The sequence below is a fragment of the Zonotrichia leucophrys genome, chromosome 26, assembly GCF_028769735.1.
Source record: "Zonotrichia leucophrys gambelii isolate GWCS_2022_RI chromosome 26, RI_Zleu_2.0, whole genome shotgun sequence".
Classification (NCBI taxonomy): Eukaryota; Metazoa; Chordata; class Aves; order Passeriformes; family Passerellidae; genus Zonotrichia; species Zonotrichia leucophrys.
The window spans coordinates 2919038-2934541 of NC_088195.1; the positions used below are offsets into that span (position 1 = coordinate 2919038).

A 15504-nucleotide genomic window follows, 5' to 3' on the forward strand; every position below is an offset into this window, starting at 1 on the left:
TTAAAGAAAGAGGCCATGAAGGTATTCAGCTAAGGGAAAGATAGAAGCCTGCTGTAAAGCAGCCTTTCCCAGGCTTGATCCTGTAAATAATTAAGGTTCTCAGCCACCTTTTATATAAACAACAAGATTCTCAGACCGTTTCCTCAAAACCGGGCAATATTCTGTCCTTGGCTGCTCTGGGAACAGATGGCCGTTCTGGGAAACAGATATAAAGGTTTTGAGAACTTTGCATATCATGGTGAGAACACTGATTTTGGTTTCAATAAACAAACCAAATTCAGGTATTGGAAACAAAAGGAGGAGCTGAAGTTTTCTCTACAGCCTATCGGGAGCTCAGGTTTTGCAATATGCATGAAGTGAATTAACACTGTTATAAAAAGTGCCTGATTGATGAATAAATCAGAGTCAGATGCTGATCAACAAAGCTGGGTCCCTCCCTTCACTTCAACAGGAAGGGTGAGGGATTGATGCTGGGAATGGGGAGAAGTGAGGAATTGATGGATGGCACCCATGGATGGCTGGAAATAGGGAAAGGTGAGGGATTGATGCTGGGAGTGGGGAAAGGTGAGGGATTGATGGATGGGTGCCCAATGATTTGAGGAAAAAACCAGCCCCTGGCAGCAAACCCAGGGATTTTTAAGGCAGAACAGGATGAGGGTGCTGAGGGGGCAGCTCCCATCTCTCACTTCAGCAGAGGGAACTGGGAATGGCCTGGAAAAGCCAGGAAATTTCTGGATCTCACGGATATTCCCCAGCACCCACCCAGGCACTGCCCAGCTCTGAAAATCACCAGCAGGGACCTCCAGGTTTTGGGGTTCTGGGCAGATCTGGTTCATGGGACTTCCAGTTTTTGGGGTTTTGGACAGGATTGGCTCATGGGACCTTCTATCTTTGGGGTTTTGGATGGGTTTGGCTCATGGGACCTCTGGGTTTTGGGGTTCTGGGCAGGTTTGGCTCATGGAACCTCTTGTTTTTGGGATTTTGGATGGGTTTGGCTCATGGGACCTAAAGTTTTTGGGGTTTTGGACAGGATTGGCTCATGGGACCTAAAGTTTTTGGGGTTTTGGACAGGATTGGCTCATGGGACCTCCAGATTTTTGGGTGTTGGATGGGTTTGGCTCATGGGAGCTCCAGTTTTTGGGGTTTTGGACAGGATTGGCTCATGGGACCTTCTATCTTTGGGGTTTTGGATGGGTTTGGCTCATGGAACCTCCAGTTTTTGGGGTTTTGGACAGGTTTGGCTCATGGAACCTCCAGTTTTTGGGGTTTTGGACAGGTTTGGCTCATGGAACCTCCAGTGTTTGGGATTCTGGGCAGATCTGGCACATGGGGCCTCCTATTTTTGGGGTTTTGGATGGATTTGGTTATGGGACTTCCTAGTTTTTGGGGTTTTGGATGGGTTTGGCTTATTGGGACCTCCAGTTTTTGGGGTTCAGGTGAGGTCTGGCTCCACTGCCTCCCAATTTAGGGTCAAAAGGAGCCACTGCCCCTTCCCAATAACGACAAATATTTTACTGGGTGTCCCCTGGCCACCACCATGCCCATTTTGGAGAAAGCAGGAAAATCCTAAATCCCAAACCACCGGAGCCAGGAGAGGTCAGGGGACCCCAAAAGTGGCCCCCACACCCCACCCCAGTGTCCAGTCCATCCCAGGGTGTCCCCAAGTCTCTCCTGGGGGATTTTATCCTCCTGACCCTGAGCTCTGCAGGACCAGATGGTTCCTAATGAGCTCCACAATTCCCACAGGATTTGGGAATTGCGTTTTTCCAGGCTCCCCCAGCACCAGCTCATCCAGGGATTTTGGTGCTTCCCAGCTAGAAAAGAGAGGTTGGGAATGTTCCCTTCCCCTGGCATTTCAGGGCTCTTGCTGGCAGCTGTGGCTTTTTCCTGGAAAAGCAGAAATCCCAAAAGCTGGAAGGCGAACAGAGGGAAAATCTGCTTTTAACCCAAAAGCAACAAAATCCCGGCTGAGTTTTGCGGCTGACGAAGCCACAGCTCCGTGCTGCTCTCCAAGACAAACATCTGCATTTCCCCTCCAGCGTGTGGGGCTGGGATTGCCACGGGAATGGGGCGGGAATGGGGTTTGACCAAAAGGAGCAAAAAAAATCCCATGGAAAAGCCCCAAAATCGCCCTCTAAGTGCTGGTCCAGGAGCAGGAATTGATGCTGGGTCGGAGCCTCTTGATACTGGGATTTAATGGGAATTTAATAGGAATTTATTGGGAATTTTAATGGGAATTTTAATGGGAATTTATTGGGAATTTTAATGGGAATTTTAACCAATCACTTGGGTTGGGGACACTGAGCAGGTGGCTCAGCCCCTTCCCTTCCCAAAAGGAGCAAAAGAATCCCATGGAAAAGCCCCTAAGTGCTGGTCCAGGAGCTGGAAGTGATGCTGGGTCGGAGCCTCTTGATACAGGGATTTATTGGGAATTTAATGGGGAATTAATGGGAATTTACTGGGAATTTAATGGGGGTTTTAGTGGGAATTTTAAAGGGGATTTTAATGGGGATTTTAATGGTCCCATGGTTAAAGGGGGCTCTGGAGCCTCCCTGATCCCAGGAAACCTGGCAGGATCCTGTGGGATCCCAGGGGCTGATTTTAATGGGGATTTTAATGGGAATTTTAGTGGGAATTTTAATGGGAATTTTAATGTTCCCATGGTTAAAGGGGGCTCTGGAGCCTTCCTGATCCCGGGAAACTGGGCAGGATCCTGTGGGATCCCAGGGGATGATTTTAATGGGAATTTTAGCGGGAATTTTAATGGGGATTTTAATGGTCCCATGGTTAAAGAGGGCTCTGGAGCCTCCCTGATCCCAGGAAACCTGGCAGGATCCTGTGGGATCCCAGGGGCTGATTTTAATGGGGATTTTAGAGGGAATTTTAGTGGGAATTTTAATGGGGATTTTAATGTTCCCATGGTTAAAGGGGGCTCTGGAGCCTTCCTGATCCCAGGAAACCTGGCAGGATCCTGTGGGATCCCAGGGGCTGATTTTAATGGGAATTTTAGTGGGAATTTTAATGGGAATTTTAATGTTCCCATGGTTAAAGGGGGCTCTGGAGCCTTCCTGATCCCAGGAAACCTGGCAGGATCCTGTGGGATCCCAGGGGCTGATTTTAATGGGGATTTTAATGGGAATTTTAGTGGGAATTTTAATGTTCCCATGGTTAAAGGGGGCTCTGGAGCCTCCCTGATCCCGGGAAACTGGGCAGGATCCTGTGGGATCCCAGGGGATGATTTTAATGGGAATTTTAATGGGAATTTTAGTTGGAATTTTAATGGGAATTTTAATGTTCCCATGGTTAAAGGGGGCTCTGGAGCCTCCCTGATCCCGGGAAACCTGGCAGGATCCTGTGGGATCCCAGGGGCTGATTTTAATGGGAATTTTAGCGGGAATTTTAATGGGAATTTTAATGTTCCCATGGTTAAAGGGGGCTCTGGAGCCTCCCTGATCCCAGGAAATCCGGCAGGATCCTGTGGGATCCCAGGGGATGATTTTAATGGGATTTTAATGGGAATTTTAGTGGGAATTTTAATGGGAATTTTAATGTTCCCATGGTTAAAGGGGGCTCTGGAGCCTCCCTGATCCCGGGAAACTGGGCAGGATCCTGTGGATCGCAGGGCTGATTTTAATGGGAATTTTAGTGGGAATTTTAATGGGAATTTTAATGTTCCCATGGTTAAAGGGGGCTCTGGAGCCTCCCTGATCCCAGGAAACCTGGCAGGATCCCATGGCAGATCCCTGGCTCCCCATGCCCAGGAATGGGATCCTGGGGGCTCCTTGAGCATCCTCATCCTCCTCTCAGGATCCCACCTGAGACCCCCCCCTTTTAAAGAGATCCTGTGGCCCCATGGGACCCCACAATGTCCCCACAATGTCCCCAAGCAGCTCCAGACCCCACCTGGAGCCACCTCCTGTCCCTGTCCCCGTGTCACACCCACACCCAGACTTGGGGAATGTCCCAAAGCCCCCAGGGCCGGGGTTTTGGGGGTCAGGGCCACCCCTCGGGGGACATTGGAGGTGGCGTCGCGCTGTCCCCGATGCCACCACCCGTGTCCTATGCAAATCTCGGCTTCCTCCTGCCACCCACCTGGGGACAGGAGGGGGTGGAGGCCTAAAACCAACACAAAAACAGCACAGAAACACCTCCAAAACACCCCAAAAAACATCACAGAAACAGCCAAAACCACCAGAGAAACACCCCCAAAAGCGCTACAGGAACATCCCAAAAACACCACAGAAACACCACAGGAACACCTCAAAACACCACAGGAACACCCCAAAACCACCCCCAAAACACTTTTGGAGCCACAAATGGATCCATCGATCCCAAATCCAGCAAATCCAACAGTCTGGAAGGAAGAAAAGGGATTCAGGGAGGACTGGGAGCGTCATCCCAGGGATGTGGAGAGGACTGGGATCATCCCAGGGTGAATCCCAGCACATCCCAGTGAATCCCAGCACATCCCAGTGAATCCTGGTGAATCCCAGTGCATCCCAGTGAATCCCAGTACCTCCCAATATATCCCAGTGCATCCCAGCACATCCCAGTGAATCCCAGCACATCCCAGTGCATCCTGGTGAATCCCAGTACATCCCAGTCAATCCCAGTACCTCCCAATACATCCCAGTGCATCCCAGTACATCCCAGTGAATCCCAGTGCATCCTGGTGAATCCTGGCGAACCCCAGTGAATCCCAGTCAATCCCAGTACACCCCAGTCAATCATGGTGAACCCCTGTAAATCCCAGTCCATCCCAGTCAATCCCAGTCCATTCTGGTGCATCCCAGTTGATCCCAGTACATCCCAGTGAATCCCAGTGCATCCTGGTGAATCCTGGGAATCCTGTGAATCCCAGTCAATCCCAGTACCCCCAAGTCATCAGGTGCCCCGTAATCCCAGTGCATCCTGGTCAATCCTGGCAACCCCTTTGTGATCCCGTCATCCCAGTACACCCCAGTCAATCATGGTGAACCCCTGTAAATCCCAGTCCATCCCAGTCAATCCCAGTGCATCCCAGTCCATTCTGGTGCATCCCAGTGCATCCCAGTCCATCCCAGTCAATCCTGGTGAATCCTGGTGAACCCCAGTGAATCCCAGTCCATCCCAGTCGATCCCAGTCCATCCCAGCCCCGCTCCCACACACAGCACCTGCTCCCACTGCAGCAGGCTGGGAATTCCCGGCTGCAGGGTTGGAAGGGCCGATCCTCCGGATCCTCTGGAATTTGGGGCTGTGCTCCGAGGTGGGGCAGGTGCCTGGCTGGGGCGGTTACCCCGGGAAATCCCAGGGTAATCCGGCTATCCCATCCCTCCCACTTTGAGAGGGAAAGGATGGATTTTCCCGGGAGATCCAGGCTCCAGGCAGGTTTCCCCATCCCACAGCTCCCTGTTATCCTATTCATCCCGCTCTGAGAGGAAAGGGATGGATTTTCCTGGGAATACCAGGCTCCAGGAACATTCCCTCACCCCCATCTCCCTGTTATCCCTTCCCTGATGCTCTGGGAAGGAAGGATGGATTTTCCTGGGAAATCCGGGCTCTGGGCAGGTTCCCTTACTCCAGAGCTCCCTGTTATCCCAATCCTTGTTGCTCTGGGAAGGAAGGACTGGTTTTCCTGGGATTACCAGGCTCCAGGCAGGTTTCCCCATCCCACAGCTCCCTGTTATCCTCTCCCGCCCTCTGGAGAAAGAGGATGATTTTCCTGGGAATGCCAGGCTCCAGGCAGGTTCCCTTACCCCCAGCTCACTGTTATCCCTTCCCTGATGCTCTGGGAAGGAAGGATGGATTTTCCTGGGAAATCTGGACTCCAGGAGCATTCCCTCACCCCTCCCAGCTCCCCGTTATCCCATTCCTGCAGCTCTGGAAAGGTAGAACTGATTTTTCTGGGAATACCAGGCTCCAGGAGCATTCCCTCACCAGCAGCTCCCATCCCTGCCGCTCCGGGAAGGAAGGATTGATTTTCCTGGGAGATCCAGGCTCCAGGATCATTCCCTCACCCCCAGCTCCCTGTTATCCCATCCCTGCTGCTCTGGGAAGGAAGGACTGATTTTCCCGGGAGATCCAGGCTCCAGGCAGGTTCCCTCACCTCCCAGCTCCCTATTATCCCATCCCTCCTGCTCTGGGAAGGAAGGATGGATTTTCCTGGGAAATCTGGACTCCAGGAGCATTCCCTCACCCCCCAGCTCCCGTTATCTTCTGCAGCTCTGGAAGGAAGATGATTTTTCTGGGAATACCAGCTCCAGGACATTCCCTCGCCGCAGCTCCCGTCCGCCGCTCCGGGAAGGAAGGATTGATTTTCCGGTCACCAGCTGGTGCTTCATGACCCCCAGCGCCTGAACATCCCTCCTGCTCGGGACACAGAGCAGGATTTCCTGGAGCTCCACTCATCCAGGGAGCAGCTTCCCGAACCTCTGATTCCTGATCCACATTCCCGCAGTTGGGAATGGCAGGATGGATTTTCCTGGGAAATCTGGACTCCAGGAGCATTCCCTCACCCCCCAGCTCCCGTCCCTGCCACTCCGGGAAGGAAGGATTGATTTTCCTGGGAGATCCAGGCTCCAGGATCATTCCCTCGCCCCCAGCTCCCGTCTCTGCCGCTCCGGGAAGGAAGGATTGATTTTCCCGGTCACGCTGGTGCTCATGGAGCCGGGCCCAGGCGCCGGGAACAATCCCAGCCGTGCTCGGCCTCGCACACACGAGCAGGGAGCCCCCGGAGCTCCCTCATCCAGCGGGAGCAGCTCCCGAACCTCTGGAATTCTGATCCACGAGATTCCCGCAGGGTTGGGATCGGCAGGAGAGCAGGGATCCCACCAGCATCATCACCGGAGCCTCCTGCCCCGAAATCCGGGCGGTTTTAGGGCTGGGATGGAGCTGATCCTGCTCGGCCTCTCAGCACGGCTGGGCTGTCCCTGTCCCTGTCCCTGTCCCTGTCCCTGTCCCTGTCCCTGTCCCTGTCCCTGTCCCTGTCCCTGTCCCCAGCCACTGACCCAAAGGGTGCCATCCCTGCCCACGGCACGGGGGTGGGGACCAGAGGGTCCAAAACCAAAAACCAACACCAAACCCGCTCCAGGATTCCGTGATCCCCGTCCCCATCCCTTCCCTATTTCTGTCCCCACCCCTGTCCCCATCGCTGTCCCTGCGGGGAGGGGACACGACCCCGACCCCCCCCGTCCTCTTCGCCCAACTTGGCCGCTCCTCGGGCACCATCTCATTGTTCCGAACCCCCCAAATCCCCGAGGGGAGACCCCCGCACCCTCCGCGTGCCCTGGGAAGGGGCAGCCCCGCATTCCCCCCGCGTTCCCTTTCGGGGTTCCCAGGATGAGCCGCAGCTCTTGGGAAGCTCCGGGACCCGCATCATCCCCGGGAGGCGAAAATTACGGATGCACAGAGCTCCGTTTAAATAGAAAATATCATTTTTTAGCGGAGAAAACCCCGGGACGAGCCGAGCGGAGCCCCTCGCTCCCTCCGCGGCCCTACCTGCTCCGAGCGGCTGCGGCGGCGGCGGCGGGGCCGGGGATGCGGGAGGAGCCGGAGGGATGCGGGAGGAGCCGGAGGGATGCGGGAGGAGCCGGAGGGATGCGGGAGGAGCCGGAGGGATGCGGGAGGAGCCGGGAGGATGCGGGAGGAGCCGGAGGGAGGCGGGAGCTCCGCGGCGGAGGCGGCGGACAATGGCGGGCACAGCGCGGGGCCGTGCGGGGCCATCTCCCGGCCGAGCTCCGCATTGCACAGAGCCCCGGCTGGTGTCCCTTGGTGTCCCCCTGAATGTCCTCGGGATGTTCAGAGCCCCGGCTGGTGTCCCCCGGTGTCCCCCCTGAATGTCCTCGGGATGTTCAGAGCCCCGGCTGGTGTCCCCCGGTGTCCCCCTGAATGTCCTCGGGATGTTCAGAGCCCCGGCTGGTGTCCCCCGGTGTCCCCCTGAATGTCCTCGGGGTGTTCCTCAATGCACAGAGCCCCGGCTGGTGTCCCTTGGTGTCCCCCTGAATGTCCCCGAGATGTTTCTCATTGCACAGAGCCCCGGCTGGTGTCCCCCAGTGTCCCCTCGCGTCCCCAGCATGCTCCGGCTGCCCCATGGAACGCCCGAGACGCTGCCGTCAGTTGGGGGGTGCAGGAGGGAAGGTGGAGGCAATGGGGTGCAGATTTTGGGGTGCAGTGGGAGTGCAGACAGTGGGGTTCAGGCAGAAGGGGTCAGTTAGGGGGTGCAGATGGGGGTGCAGACAGAAACACAAGTCCCGGCAGCCACGCATTTCCTTTGTACGGGGATATTCCAGCAGCGCCACCCGGCAAAACAGAGCCCGGATAGCTCAGTCGGTAGAGCATCAGACTTTTAATCTGAGGGTCCAGGGTTCAAGTCCCTGTTCGGGCGAAATTCCTTTTTCAATGTAATAATTTTTTTTTTTTTGATTGCTGCCACGATTCCCTGCAGGCGCAGCCAGGACTCTCAGGTAGGCAGCGCTGGTCGTGTCGCAGGTGTAAAAAAAAGGGTTTTTTTGGGAAAAAAAATAATGAGGCAGTGAAAAACTAAGGAAAAGGAGGAACGCCCGAACAGGGACTTGAACCCTGGACCCTCAGATTAAAAGTCTGATGCTCTACCGACTGAGCTATCCGGGCTCTGGACACTCTAATTGGTCAAAGCCTTTATGAGCGCACAACGAGGCTAATTCACCCGGTTTTTCCAGGAACTGGGATCCGTTCCCGGTGTGCGGCTCCCTCCCCCGGCCCAAAACACATCATTAGACAAAATATTTCAATAATTTCTCAAAATATTCTAATTATTTTTTGAAATATTCTTACTATTTCTCAAAGTATTCTAATTATTTCTGTCCGAGCCGGCCACAAGCCCAGCCCATCGCTGTTGGCATCCAGCGGTTCCCAAGCCCTGCCCCTGTGCTGGGATTAATTCGGAATTTTCCTAACACGTGGAAAATATTCCCAGCTTGGAAAGGAGCTGTGGAAATAATTCAGCCCACACCCGTGACAAGGCAGGGTGACCTGGAGGAGGTGACACAGGAAAATTTGGGGTTTTTAATGAATATAGGTAGATATTCTAATATCCAAAATATTCTAATATCCAAGTGGATACGCTGATATCCAAACTATTCTAATATCGAGGTGGAAAAATCTGATATCCAGGTGGAAAATCTTACATCGAGGTGGATATTCTGATAGCCAGACTATTTTAATATCCTGGATATTCCGATAGCCAAGTGAATATTCTGATGCCCAGGTGAATATTTTGATATCCAGCTGGATATTCCAGTGGATGTTATCATGTCCAGGGGAATATCCCAATGTCCAGGTGTGTATAAAAATGAAGATAACTCAGCTCTAGGACACAGAGACGGTGAATTTTTGCCAGGTCAGCGATGTCTGCACAGACCCTCGCTGACATTTTGATTTATTCCATCCTTAAGGTTCGATAATTCCAGGGTGTCCTTGAGCCAGGGATGTTCCTGCTCCACTGAGCTCTCCTTTCTTGCTGACTAGACCTGAAAATATACAAAGATCTTGCATTAATAATAATGAGATAATGTTTTCTTTTCCCAGGCATTTCTTATTATTTTTGTTAATATTTACCGCTAATTATTATTAGTGGTAATAATAATTACCACTAATTTTTTAGACACCAGAAGCAAAGTGTCTAAAAAAAATATATAATTTTTTATATATTAAACTTTTCTATATTGCATAAGATATTATATAATACAAAACATTTATAGTGTATTTATAATTTAGCATTATTTAATGCATTTGTTATTATTATGTTGAACTATTTTAAAAGTTTTATTTAACTTTAATTTGTAATTTTTATTTTTTATTTTTAAAATTTTAAATTTTATCTTTATTTTTTAATTTTTAAAATTTTAATTCATGATTCAATTTATCAATTTAATTGTATAGATTTTTGTTTAAGTTTTTATATATTTATATAAATAGGATATATAAGTTTAGATAAATTCCATGTTTATATATTCATATTTATATTTTAAATGTATACGCTTATTTTATTGTAATTCATTTTAATATTTATATATATAATCTATATTTATATCTATAATCTGTACTAATATTTATATTTATACTTATAGCTATAACTTACATTTATATTTATAAGTTATATTTATTTATATTTATAACTTAAATTTATATTTATTTATATACACATGCAAATATAAATGTGTATAAATATATGTATATGTATATGTATATGTATATGTATATGTATATGTATATGTATATTTATATTTATATTTATATTTAAGTTTATACATAAACAAAACATATAAGTTTAGATAAATTCCATGTTTATATATTCATATGTATATTTAAAATGTATATGCTTATTTTATTGTAATTCATTTTAATATTTATACCTATAATCTATATTTATATTTATAGCTGTAATCTATACTAATATTCATATTTATACTTATAGCTATAACTTACATTTATATTTAGAAGTTATATTTATTTATATTTATAACTTAAATTTATATTTATTTATATACACATGCAAATATAAATGTGTATAAATATATTCATATTTATATTTATATTTATATTTATATTTATATTTATATTTTCATTTAAGTTTACACATAAATAAAACATATAAGTTTAGATAAATTCCATGTTTATATATTCATATTTATATTAATATAAATATATTAATATAATATATGTTATATTATAAATATATTATACATATATTATATTTATATTCAAAATGTATACGCTTATTTTATTGTAATTCATTTTAATATTTATATATATAATCTATATTTACATCTATAATCTGTACTAATATTTATATTTATACTTATCGCTATAATTTGTTTATATTTATATTTATATTTATATTTATATTTATATTTATATTATTTATATTTATATTTATATTTATACACGTTTATATTTGCATTTACTTTTATATCCATATCTATATCTATATATCTATATATCTATATATCTATATATCTATATATCTATATATCAATATATTTTTATATCTACATATCTATTCACATTTATATTTATGTATATATCTACATTTCTATTTTACTTTTATTGTAAAGTTTATTTTTATTTATTTATTTTTATTTCTGTTTTCCATGAGGGCTGAGGGCGCACCGCCGTGCTCCTCCATCCCCGCTAGGGGGCGCCACCCATTCACGCCATCCCCACGTCCCGTCCAGCCGCACATCCCGCTCCTCTCTATGACCCCGCCGCCATGTTGGCCGGGGAGGGAAGCTTCGGCCCGGACCCCGCTAAAATGGAGGCGCGGAGCCCTCCGGGGGTGTAGGGGCTCCTTCCCCTCCCCATCCCCCTGCCCGGAGCCCATGGAGCGGCTGTAGGGTGAGCAGGGCGCCGAGGGGAGCGCGGGGATCCCGGGGGGCTGAGGAGGCTGAAGGGGGGCGGGAGGCGGTGCCGGCGGGAGGGGCCTGGGGCGGCGGCAGCGTCCCTGAATTTTTATCTCTTCCCGCGAAATCCTGAGATAATTGCGATTGTCCCGCCTGGAGAAGGGAAACTTCGGCGTGATTGAATTATGAGCTGATCGAGGAAGATGGATGGGCAATGATCCCAAAGGCCTGGAGTGATAGGAGAAGGGGGAATGGCAGCGGGCTCACACCGGGATATGGGAATAAATCGGGATTTTGGGAATAAATCCTTCCCTGGGATGGAATTCCCAGAGAATTCCACTCCCTCCGTCCCTGAAAGGAAGTTGGAAAAACCTGCGATTTAATTATGAGCTGATCGGGGAAGATGGATGGGCAATGATCCCAAAGGCCTGGAGTGATAGGAGAAGGGGGAATGGCAGCGGGCTCACACCGGGATATGGGAATAAATCGGGATTTTGGGAATAAATCCTTCCCTGGGATGGAATTCCCAGAGAATTCCACTCCCTCCATCCCTGAAAGGAAGTTGGAAAAACCTGCGATTTAATTATGAGCTGATCGGGGAAGATGGATGGGCAATGATCCCAAAGGCCTGGAGTGATAGGAGAAGGGGGAATGGCAGCGGGCTCACACCGGGATATGGGAATAAATCGGGATTTTGGGAATAAATCCTGGAATTCCCAGAGAATTCCACTCCCTCCATCCCTGAAAGGAAGTTGGAAAAACCTGCGATTTTGGATTGTCACTACCTATGGAATAGGATAAATTTCTAGGTTTTTTCCATCCCAAACCGCTCTGGAATTCCATTTTTTCCAGAATTTCGCCCCATAAAAGCTGAGGGATTAATCCCACAAATTTTCTTTTGTTTTATTGGGTTAAGCTGCCTCAACTCTTGTGGAAAAACCCCAATAAAAGCCAATTTTTTTCCTCTTAAAATAAAAATAGCCACAAATCAGGAACATTCAGGGGGGTGGAAGTGTTTCCTTATCCCAAATTCCTGCGGGGATTTAGGGAGATTTGTAGGGAAATTCGCTTTTTTTGTCATTTTAATTCATCACTTTTGGTTTTCCTCCCGGCTTTCGCAACATTTCACAACCAAAGGAGCAATTGCTCAACGTTTTTTCGATTTATCTTATTTTTACCCAAGATTTTGGTGGCAGTTTTGGGGTAAAATCTCCAAAATTTGCCCAAAATTCCAAATTCATCGTGCTAGCCACAAAACTCGGGTACAAATCAGAATTTTTAAAGTTTATTTTAAATTAAAAGGGCGAAATTTAAGATATGAAACCCCTCAGGGACTGATGAGGACAAATTTAATTAATTTATCAGTGACTTCATGATTGCATCAGTGCCTGTTTAAATCCTCCCCTTCAGGGCTGTTTTACCTAAAATTCCCTAAAATCCCAACTTTATTTTCAATATTTTACTTTATTTAAAAGCTGGAAAAATCGCTGTCACCCGAACCCCAACCCCTGCTGTTTTCCTGCTTCAAATGGAATTTACAAACTAATTTTTTTTTTCATTCAATTTAGACTTTAATAAATACCACCAAAGCTCGAATAAATTTTAATTTGACTTTTCAGCCGGGTGAGATTTTTCAGTTTTTAAAAAAGCTGCGGTTTTTTCTTGGGGGGGTTTTTGGTGACTCAAAAAAAAGGAATTTTTAGTCATAAAAAAGGCATTTTTTAGTCATGAAAGAGGCAAATGAGTCTTTCCTCTGTCTGGGGTGAAATTTTGGAGTGGAAAATTTGCTCAGCTCAATGACTCGGGGGTGATTCACGATTTCCTTTTCAGCACCTAAAAACCTCCGGAAATCCATTTTTGGATGGGGGTTTGGAGGTGAAATTATCCCAAATTTGGGATTGAAATTATCCCAAATTTACGACTGGAATTATCCCAAATTTCTGAGCTTGCCAAGCAGAAAATTCCATTTATTTTTTAGGCATTTCCACCACGTGGGAGCTTTTCAATGGGGCTTTACCCCTAAATTTCATTATATTTTTCTCCCGAAAATATTTTAAAACTCGCGAACAGAATCTTAATTAACGCCAAAGTTAATTTCTGATTAAATCCGAATATTAATGAGAAGCAAAGTGTCTAAAAAAAATTAATTTTTGTGCAAAACCCGGAGGTTTTGAGCGATCCGATCAGCGCTGAAATGGTTAAAATTCGTCTCCCTCAGCCGTGAATTTCTTTCCAGGAAAAGGGGAGGGAGATAAAATCCGAATTTTTTCCTTTTTTTTGAGCTGATTTTCAGCCCAGCCCAGCCGTTATCGGTCCCTCCCTCGGGCGAGGTTTGAAAAAAAGCGAATTTTTGTAAAATCTCGGGAATTATCCCTCAGTAAAATCCCGGGAAAATAATCCCAGGATATTCCTGCCAGGCACAAAAAGTCAAGGTGGGTAAATCCAGCTCATTTTAAAGGGGTTTGTGATCAATATTTTCATTTTTTCCCCTCAGAAATCGGTTAAAAATTAAGGAAATATGAACTGGGTAAGGGAGGGAAGCTGTTATAATTTGAATTATTCCAGGTCACTGTCGATGCTCCTCATAAATTTAAATATTTACTAAGTTTCACTCAACCCTGTCCGGGTCATTTTCAGGGTGTTTTTGGTCAATATTTTGGTTTTTTCCCCTCAGAAATCGATTAAAAATTAGGGAAATATGAACTGGTGAAGGGATTGAAGCTGTTATAATTTGAATTAATCCAAGTAACTGTCAATGCTCCTCACAAATTTAAATATTTACTAAATTTGACTCAGCCCTGTCCAGCTGATTTTAAAGGGATTTGTGATCAATATTTTCATTTTTTCCCCTCAGAAATCGGTTAAAAATTAAGGAAATATGAACTGGTGAAGGGAGTGAAGCTGTTATAATTTGGATTATTCCAGGTCACATAATAACTTTAAATATTTATTAAGTTTGAGTCTATCCTCTCCAGCTCATTTTAAAATTGTTTGTGGTCAATATTTTCATTTTTTCCCCTCAGAAATCGGTTAAAAATTAAGGAAATATGAACTGGTGAAGGGAGTGAAGCTGCTATAATCTGAATTATTCCAGGTCACTTTCTATGATTTTCATAAATTTAAATATTTATTAAGTTTCACTCAACCCTGTCCGGGTCATTTTCAGGGTGTTTTTGGTCAATATTTTGGTTTTTTTTCCCTCAGAAATCGATTAAAATTTAAGGAAATATGAACTGGTGAAGGGATTGAAGCTGTTATAATCTGAATTATTCCAGTTAATTGTCGATGCTCTTCACAAATGTAAATATTTATTAAGTTTGACTCAACCCTGTCCAGCTCATTTTAAGGTTGTTTGTGGTCAATATTTTAATTTTTCCCCTCAGAAATCGGTTAAAATTTAAGGAAATATTAACAGGGGAAGGGATTAAAGCTGTTATAATCTGAATTATTCCAGGTCACTGTCGATGCTCCTCACAAATTTAAATATTTACTAAATTTGACTCAGCCCTGTCCAGCTGATTTTAAAGGGATTTGTGATCAATATTTTCATTTTTTCCCCTCAGAAATTGGTTAAAATTAAGGAAATATGAACTGGGAAGGGATTAAAGCTGTTATAATCTGAATTATTCCAGTTAATTGTCGATGCTCTAAAGAAATTTAAATATTTATTAAGTTTGACTCAGCCCTGTCCAGCTCATTTTAAAGTTGTTTGTGGTCAATATTTTAATTTTTCCCCTCAGAAATTGGTTAAAATTTAGGGAAATATTAACTGGGGAAGGGATTAAATCTGTTATAATCTGAATTATTCCAGGTCACTGTCGATGCTCCTCATAAATTTAAATATTTGATAAGTTTGACTCAACCCTCTCCAGCTCATTTTAAAGTTGTTTGTGGTCAATATTTTAATTTTTTCCCCTCAGAAATCGCTTAAAATTTAAGGAAATATGAAGGGATTGAAGCTGCTATAATCTGAATTATAATTTAGAAATTTGAATATTTGATATGCTTGAACCAACCCTTCCCAAATATTTTTTCGTTTTATTTTATTTTCCCTTTTTTATTACATTCCCCTGGAGCAGCACAAAGTGGGAGAGACCCAAGGCAGGATTAAAAATTAAAATTTTAAATTTGAAATTTTGTTATTTT

General features: G+C 45.5%; 2 protein-coding genes and 2 non-coding genes across 5 annotated transcripts in view; 2 read left to right on the top strand and 2 right to left on the bottom strand.

Moving 5' to 3' along the window:
- The window catches only part of PIK3C2B (phosphatidylinositol-4-phosphate 3-kinase catalytic subunit type 2 beta), a 46138-nt gene extending 38606 nt beyond the window's left edge, over positions 1-7532 (bottom strand). Inside the window, exon 1 of the mRNA XM_064732942.1 lies at positions 7478-7532. The gene's annotated coding sequence lies outside the window, so the exon portion shown is untranslated. The remainder of the gene's footprint in view (positions 1-7477) is intronic.
- Positions 7533-8290: 758 nt separating this feature from the next.
- TRNAK-UUU (transfer RNA lysine (anticodon UUU)) lies at positions 8291-8363 on the top strand. The gene has a single exon. It is a non-coding gene; the product is annotated as a tRNA-Lys (tRNA).
- Positions 8364-8535: 172 nt separating this feature from the next.
- TRNAK-UUU (transfer RNA lysine (anticodon UUU)) lies at positions 8536-8608 on the bottom strand. Its single transcript has one exon. It is a non-coding gene; the product is annotated as a tRNA-Lys (tRNA).
- A 2622-nt stretch (positions 8609-11230) lies between these two features.
- MDM4 (MDM4 regulator of p53) overlaps positions 11231-15504 on the top strand; it is a 28739-nt gene continuing 24465 nt past the window's right edge. The window contains exon 1 of one of the 2 annotated variants that reach the window (XM_064733139.1): positions 11231-11353. The gene's annotated coding sequence lies outside the window, so the exon portion shown is untranslated. Of the gene's footprint in view, positions 11354-13694; positions 13791-15504 lie in introns of those variants that run through there. The other variant, XM_064733140.1, reaches the window with a different exon arrangement.